The sequence below is a fragment of the Mus caroli genome, unplaced genomic scaffold (assembly GCF_978045245.1).
Source record: "Mus caroli unplaced genomic scaffold, Mus_caroli_1 scaffold_18, whole genome shotgun sequence".
NCBI classification, from domain to species: Eukaryota; Metazoa; Chordata; class Mammalia; order Rodentia; family Muridae; genus Mus; species Mus caroli.
This window is the reverse complement of record NW_028227273.1, coordinates 89,069,276-89,077,972: the sequence shown is the minus strand read 5'-3', so window position 1 is coordinate 89,077,972 and position 8,697 is coordinate 89,069,276. Positions and strand designations below refer to the sequence as shown.

General features: G+C 44.1%; 1 long non-coding RNA gene across 3 annotated transcripts; it reads right to left on the bottom strand.

The window, feature by feature from the left end:
* Window positions 1-2,769: 2,769 nt before the first annotated feature.
* On the bottom strand, window positions 2,770-8,471 carry LOC115029750 (uncharacterized). Of its 3 annotated transcripts, XR_015045870.1 has the most exons (3): window positions 8,092-8,471; window positions 7,797-7,900; window positions 2,770-3,288 (listed from the first exon to the last, which is right to left on the bottom strand). It is a non-coding gene; the product is annotated as an uncharacterized LOC115029750 (long non-coding RNA). The 3 variants fall into 3 exon arrangements; XR_015045869.1 differs by lacking the exon at window positions 2,770-3,288 and having other exon boundaries at window positions 7,478-7,900; window positions 8,039-8,471; XR_015045868.1 differs by lacking the exon at window positions 2,770-3,288 and having other exon boundaries at window positions 7,478-7,900.
* Between the last annotated feature and the right edge of the window lie 226 nt (window positions 8,472-8,697).

The following is an 8,697-nucleotide window of genomic DNA, read 5'->3' as shown; positions in this document are numbered from 1 at the left end:
GAGTAGAGTGTATGCATTTTAGTAGAATCATGTCTTCTTAAAATTTACAAATAGACAAATTTAGCATATTTCTGTAAGACCTCTTTCCTAAGGCAAAAATGGTACGTTAGATGGTGGTTCTTAAGTTGCTACTCTGAAAAATACTTCAGTAAAAAAATTACCAATGGTACCAAATATGCGAGAGCACCCCCTGGACTCCCCGACCTCCCCCTTTCCCTCCCCGCTCCCCGCTGCCCAGGCACTTCCAGTCCCAAGTGAAGGCTGCTCCTTCACTTGCCAATGTTTGCCAAACTCTGAAGACAAGATGGAGAAGAACCAGGGAAAGATGGAGAACTGTATGTAAACCACTCACTGGCTTTTTCTAGTACCTCCTGTCTTAGGAGTTTGTTGTTGTGAACGGACACTATGACCATGGCAACTCTTATAAAGGAAAACATTTAGGTGGGGCTGACTTACAATTCAGGGATTTAGTCCTTTATCATCATGGCAGAGAGAATGTTGGCCTGCAGGCAAACATGGTGCTAGAAAAGGAGCTGAGAGTTCAATGTCCAGATCAGCAGGCAGAGAAAGTGAACTAGTTTGAGTTTCTGAGACCTCAAAGCCTGATCTCACAGTGACATGCTTCCTCCAACAAAGCCACCTAAGTCTTCAAGCACCTGAGACTATGGGGTCATACGTACTCAAATGGACACATCTCCCATTCCATCTCACTCAGAACAAGGGTTAGGCCTCAAAGAAGAGTGGAGCACATCTCAAAGGTTACCGTTTTGTGCATCTTCTCTCCCCATGATTTTTCAGACCATGGCTGTAGGTGTTTCCTTTTCTAGCAGTGTGACCAACACCACAGAGAGCGCACAGCTGAAGGACAGAAGATTTCCTTTGCTTAGAGCTTCTGAGGGGTCCAAAATGTCAGGCAGGGAAGGCAGCTTGGGACAGATTAGTTCATACATAGCCAGGAATCTGGACAGGGGGATGGAGAATGCACTTTGTGGCTCTCTCTCCTCCTTTCACTCTATCTAGGCCTCCAGCCTACACAACGGTGCTCCCCACATTTGGGGTAGGCCATTCCCCTGTTCCTGCTCAGTGAATCATCCCTGTAACTGGCTTCGCAGACACACCTAGCATCTTGCTACCATCAATCTCTCAGGTGATTCTAAATCCAATCAAGTTGACAGTGAGGGTAAGTATCCCCTGTTGACACCTACCCTAGCAACGTGGAGAGAAAATAGAATCCAACCTAGGGAGGCCAGGGAGATTGGGTCAGAAAGGAATTTTGCTCCTAGATTTTATTGTTAGGTTATGGCCCCAGAAATATGGTCCTGTCCTTTGGTCTTTTCTTGAAATGATAGCAAAAAATATCACCTGTCTGCAAGCCCTGGTAGGTTGACCAAAAACTTCAGGGCTGGTGCCAGTACCAAGAGTGGTTGGAAACACAAACAGGACTCCATGTGTTTTCTGATTGAGAGGAGGAGGAAGAGAGGGAAGAGGAGGACGGGGAGGAGAAGGAGAAAGGAAGAGGGGGAGGCAGAGGAGGAAGAAGACTTGAAGTTGAGTGAGTCGGGAGGTAAGGAGAGCTAAGGTGGACCTTGGGTGAGCTGGGGGTGAGCATCATCAAATACACTGTATGAAACTCTCGAAGAATCAATAAAGATATTGATGATCACTTGGACACTACAGTGATCAGATATGACACCTGGGACCACCAATCTGCAGGAAACTTTTACTGACTCCAGGGTCTTCCTCATGTCTCCTACCTCTCCCAGAGGGTGATTCTTAAATGTCATAGCTCACTCTCCAATGTGTTTTCATTGAGAGTCCATTTACATTCCGCAAAATGTGCACACTTCTATGATCCTGTCAAGATGGGGAGACTAAACACTCATCTCAGTGAGGACACCAGAAACAGTCATTTTAAAGAAACTTCCCTCCACAATGAAACACAAGGACTCGTGTCTCTAAATCCTGTCTGAAATCTTCCAAACACACTCAGCTCAGAGACTGGAGGCTGAGACACTGGCTATCAATGGTACATTTCACCCCGATTATAAGAACAGTTTTACGACCAGGCCTGGTGGCCCATGCCTTTAATCCCAGCACTGAGGAGGCAGAGATAAGTTGATCTCCATGAGTTCGAGGCCTATACAGAATGTTTAGGGCATAGTAAAACCCTGTCTTGAAAATGAAAAAACAAGGGCTGGAGAGATGGCTCAGTGGTTAAGAGCACTGACTGCTCTTTCGAAGGTCCTGAGTTCAAATCCCAGCAACCACATGGTGGCTCACAACCATCTGTAATGAGATCTGACACCCTCTTCTGGTGTATCTGAAAACAGCTGCAGTGAACTTAGATATAATAATAAATAAATCTTTTTTTTTAAAAAGATTTAAAAATAAAAAAATGAACATGAACAAACAAAATCCTACTTTCTTTTTGAGTGGCACAGGTAAGCAGCAGAAACTGCTTTAAATCACCATAAAGTGACTTGTACTTTTGAGTTCAAATCTTTAACATGGATATGCTGAGGGACAAAAAAAGGGTGATTAATCATACTTTTATTCTCTTTTCAAGTTTTCTCACACTGCAGCACAAATAAGCCTACGCAGTCCATCTTGTGTGGTTTCTGAAAAAAAAATCTAGATGAACAGCCCAGGCTGAATTCCACACTAGCAACCGAAAGTGCACAGCCACAGACAGGATCTCTTTGAGTCACAGGGAGGGAAATAACAACACATCCAGACACCTCCCAACGCTGAGGCTCCTTTATTCCAGTCCCAGCGTCTTGTAACAGGCTCTTTTCAGGCCTCGGGTGAGTTTTTAAATGATGCTCTTATTGATTTTCTGTGCTCAGGATGGGTGGAAATGGAGTGAGTCACAGCACTGGTGACCAAAGTCAGCCCACTGTCTACAGGGCCAGAAGAAAGGCCAAGGAAGCACACGTAGGGTGCCTGTGACTGGGCTCATAATTTACATGTCAACACCTGGAGACAGGACAGGTGGACCATAGGACATGGAATTCTACTCATCTCTCTTCTCTAAATAGAGCCTGCTGCTGCCTCTGTTATCTGTCTCACAGTATCTTCTGAGCCCTGACGTATTACACAGCTCAGCACAAAGCCACATGCTTCCCTCTCCATCCTTGGAATCCAAATTTCCACGTAATCACTTTTGAGGAGGGCATTCCTGCTTTCTCCTTCATTCTCCACGGGCCATTTGCTAGGGAGACAGAGTCACTGCGTAATCAGGATGCAGTGAGAATCTGTCGTACGGCTTTCCAGCTTGAAGAGAAAGGTCTGCAAGACAAACAACCCGTTTTTGTTTTTGTTTTTATTTTTGTTTTTGTTTTTGTTTTAAATGAAGACCAGAAGTGAGCAGGAGTTTTCATACGGGTGGAGAAGAATAGTTTCATAAGTTCAAGCTCTTAAACAAACAGGCAAATGCAAGCCATTTCGAACCTCATCAGATCAGCAACTCTTCCAACAGTACACAGCGTGAATGAGAATATAAAACCAAGGATGTCTCACACAGACTGGGGCTGGGTGAGAAAGAAAAGCCTGTTAGGAAACAACTAGAATTACCTAGTAAAGTAGTGTGCACACTGAAATCCAAGGTGTCTGCTTTTAGGAGATGTACACACACACACACACACACACACACTGTATGTTAGGTGATCTTAAATTACTTAAAGTGTGAAAATTCTGAAGTATTTAGAACTGAAATGTCACAATGTTCACAAGTTTAAATTGAGCTGATAAGAGCGAGCGAGCGAGAGAGAGAGAGAGAGAGAGAGAGAGAGAGAGAGAGAGTGATTTTAAAGAAAGTGAGCAGGCTCTGGGAAAAGTCCACTTTATTGAATCATGGATCTGTCAATCATTGATTTCAACCTGAGGGATTTTTTTCAGCCCTCCCTCCCTCTGTCTAACCATCACTACAATGAAAGCAACAGTGATCAACACTCGAGAAACAAGGTCATTAAATAAAGCAACTCAAGTGAAATAGTTGAATCCTTTGTTATGGGCTTGCGATGGACTGCTTAGCTCTGTCGTGACAGCTGAAAGAACAGAGCAGTGTACAACAATGGGTTTGCAACACCTGGTCACCTGAGTCAGGAAAATGATGTAGCTACCCCATGTATTGGCAGGAAGGCCACTGAACATCACATTAAAGGAGCTGAGTGTGGGGAGGGAAGAAAGCCCTAGGTGTGAAAGGCTCTGAATGACATGGGCACAGTCATGTCAGACTCATGGAAGAATGGCAAACCCTCCCCTACCCCAAAGAAACCATGGCTTCTCGGTCAGCTGTGTGCATTAATCCTGTCTCTCTGTCGAACTCTCTGTAATAAACATGCTGAGCTTCCAGGATGCTACAGTTTTTCCATCCAAGATCCCAGACCACCCAACCCCAGCTTTTCTATGCCTCCAAGTGTAGCCATGAACTTTTCTGCCCAGGCTCTTTGTTCCTGAATAACAACTCTGAGACTTAATTATTTATGAATAAATGCCTAGGCCATAAGCTTTGGCTCATCTACAGACTAGCTCATAACTTATATAATCTGTTTATTCTAGACTCTGTCTTTCACATAGCTATTTACCTCTCCTCAGTTTGCCTGTCTCTTCTGAGCCCAGGATAAAATCCTGTGCTATCACTCTTTCCCAGAATTCCTCTCTCTCTCTCTCTCTCTCTCTCTCTCTCTCTCTCTCTCTCTCTCCTAGATGTCCCGCCTTCTATTTCCTGCCTCATCCAATAAGCCATCAGCTTTTTGTTGACAGGTGATGCTTCCACACAGTACATAAGGGATTCTCTCTACATCCATGTCCCTGTTTCTTTTCCCCCTTCCCTTTGCCATCCCAGTCAGATCCAAGCCCCTGAAAGCCAAGCAAGGAATTCCAGCTGGGGACACATCTCGTTCTATAGACTGCTTGCTTGGTAAACATGTAGATCCAAGGTCAGTCACTGAATCCGCAACAGGGCAGTAAGGTGCTTGTAATCTCAATACTGGGAAGGCAGGGAGAAGTGAGCCAGCCAGCCTAACCTACTTGGTAAACTCTAAGGCAATGAGGAGCCCTGAAGGATGACATCTGAGAACCACATGCACCTGTATGTATACGTGTACCCACACACAAAATAATGTAAAGGCCTTTATTGCATCCTGAGATATTAGCTGTTCCGGCAACGAAAGAATTGATTCAGCCACTAAAATGGCTGTGAAGATGATCAAGAAGTGCTTTTGTTTAGAACCAGGTTGTCGTCCTTCAGAGCTTTCCTAGTGAGAGTGGTGGAAATCACCGTCTACATGTTTAAGAGGTTGGAAAAAACCAAAGAAATGGCCTGGCTGTGATCGAATCTGCAACCATCAACACAGTGTTTTAAAAGGAATATTTAGTGATATGGTAAAATATTCACAATATAATATTAAATTCGAAATTGAGGATCTGGGGCTGGTGAGACAACGCAGCAGGTGAAATCATGTGCCTCCGGGTCACGTGACCTGAGCTTACTCCACCCCACCCCCTCCCCAAGTCCCACATGGTATTAGAAAGAACTAACTTCTGAAAGTTGTCCTCTGAACTCCACTGAATTGCACACACACACACACACACAATCAAATGCATGCACACAAAACACAAAATAAAAATGCAACAAAAATGTTTTTATTTTCATTTTGTGTTTGGGTTTTGTTGTGGTGGTTTGCTTTGGTTTGGTTTGGTTTTTCAGGCAGGGTTTCTCTGTGTAGCCCTTGCTGTGCTGGAACTATCTCTGTAGACCAGGTCAGCCTCCAACTCAGAAAGAATTCTCCTGTCTGTGTCTCCCAAGTGCTGGGACTAAAGGCATGCACCACCATAGCTGGCATCAAAAAAATGTTTTGTTTTGGTTTTGGGTTTTTTTTGAAACAGGGTTTCTCTGTATCACCCTGGCTGTCCTGGAACTCACTTTGTAAACCAGGCTGGCCTTGCTCAGAAATCTGCCTGTCTCTGCCAAGTGCTGGGATTAAAGGTGTGTGCCACCACTGCCCGGCTGAAACAAACATTTTTTAGTAGCAGCTTTTATGCTTGAAATTCCAAAATCTTTTCAGTCCTGAGCACAATGAGACATGACAAGGGAGTTCACACCAACCTTGTTTATGCTGGAGAAAAAATCAGAGCAAATAACATCCATCAAGAGAAACTTAGATGTCTAGACAGCAGATTTGCCAGCAGAGAGAGACTGAATGGAAAGAAACAGAGTTCCTGTAACCAATATAGCATATAGCTATAGATATAAGGATATATGGGTATATACAATATCCATATATAGGGATATATAAACATATACAGAGATGGCTGTATCTGCAATTATGAAATACAGCTGTAATATTTGTAGAAAGGTTGGAAACATTCAAATCAGCACCACATGATAAATGTTTTGTGCACACACACATACACACACACACACATGCACACACATATGCACACACATATGCACACACATTCTAATTTTCCTTCCACTGGAAATGATTATAAAATATCAAATCTATATTAAAATTTGTGTGTTTATGTATAAGCAGTAATTTTTTAAAAAGAAAGACATGTTATGCTTAATTATATATCTCTGTATGTTATGTGTGCGCATGTGAGTATGGCATCATCTGAGGCTAGAGAAGGCTGGAGCATCTCCTATGAGCTCTGAAACAGTAGGAAGTGCTCTTAGTCACTGAGCCATCTCTTTAGCCCCATGACTTTTTTTTCAATGCACAGAAACAATAAACTCTGAATGCAGGGTAATAGTTATCTCTGAACGGTGAGGAAGGGACTAGATTTAGAAAGTGTGCCTTGTCAAGCAGTGGTGGCACACACCTTTAGTCCCAGAGCTTGGAAGGCAGAGGCAGGTAATCTCTAAGTTTGGGGCCATCTTGGTCTACAGAGTGAGTTCCAGGACAGTCAGGGCTACACAGAGAAATTCTGTCTCAAACAAAACAAAACAGAAAAAGAAAAGAAAAGAAAAGAAAGAAAGAGGGGGGCACAGGGGTAAGAGCTTCAGTTGCACTTATAACACTTTACCTCTTGGGTAGAGCGCAGAGGTTTATTATATAATTCTCGGGGGGGGGGGTATGCCTGAAACAGTTCATAATAAAAAAGGAGTGTTTATAATGAAATCAAAGTTTTAAATCAATTGCCACTAGAGATGCAATTCACTGAAGCATGAACTTTTGAGATACTTTTAGATTTATTTTTGTTTTTTGTGTTCATGAACTTGTATAAACTTACGTGTGCCATGTGCAGAGCTGTGTGGGCTCCTGTGGGTGTTGAATCCCGAGAAGCTGGAGTTACAAGTAGTTGTGAGCCAACAAGTGGATGCTGGGAACTGAACTTGGTCCTCTGGAAAAGCATGCTCCTAACCACTAACCTCTGGTCCCTGAAATACTTAAAGTATATTGCAGTTTTACTTTGCCCCAAACCCGTGAATTCCAAAAGAGAAAACTTAATTTCTATAAAATAGAAACGATTTCCAATGCAAATATTTTATTATAATCATTTCCAGTTGAAGGAAAATTAAGGCATGGTCTCCCCTCCCTCCAAAATACAATCTCTTTAAATGTGAGAACTAAAGGAAGACATTTACTCTGTAGAAGGCAGCATTGGCCGGTTTATTCCAACACCAGATCCCAAGTGCTGAGAGAAGTCACTGCTTCCATGGAGCCTTGGTAAGTTACACATTTGCACACGGTTAACCGGTTTCGTCAGTGAAATGGATTGAAACTTGCTTCAAAGTAGGAAAGGAAAACATTTGGTGCATTCCACACGTGCCCTTGAGTATACTGTACCTTCAAATCCTGCTGCCTCTTGCATTCCACAGGGCTGCGAAATGCCCTTTAAACTGCAGTCTGCATAAATCACTCCATCCTCTGTGTAACAGGGTTTTCTCTTCCTGGACAAAAAAAAAAAGGCCATCTGTCCCCAAAGGGCAACACTCCAGCATGAGGATCCCTGCCCAGACAGGACCTCATGCAGGTGTTACAAGGTCTCCATTCTGTCTGCAAGCCTGGATAGTTAACTTGCCGCCTACCTGCCACAATCCTTTGGTTAAAAGCTATCTCTTTAAAATCTGGGACTTTTTACCTCCTCAGCACAGCTAGCAATGGTTCCGGTGTGTTGAAGCACGGAATTGCATGGAGCTAAGAAGATCGCCAAGAAGGCGAACACAGTAACCAAGACTGACATTAATTAGGACCAGGAAGCAAGCATGCGCCTCCTGGTAAACAGCCTTCTCCAGGAACGTCTCCCGTGGGCTTCCTGCAACTCACACATTCCCCTTAGCTCTTCCAACACTGGTGACTTGTTGACAGGCACACATGCTAGGGAAGACCCATGCCACGTTCTGGAGTTTTGAACGTTTCCTTTGCAGAGAAACCGCCAGGCCTGCGAGGGGCGGGCTCTGGCAGGAAAGGCCTTACAGCTTGTCACCTCTCCCCGCCTAGCCTGCTGCTCCTGCTGGAGGAGGTGCAGGGGACAAGCGAAACTAGTTCATGTGTCAGCTCCCCCAGGGATTTGGCAGCAGAGGGCCTGGCCCTAGCTGAGCACACAGGTACAGAAACAGGCATCTCCAGCACACTTCCTTCCTCCTTACATGGTCACTGCAGGTCTGCATGCAAAGGGGGTTCATATTCTCTCTCTCTCTCTCTCTCTCTCTCTCTCTCTCTCTCTCTCTCTCTCTCCCTCCCTCCC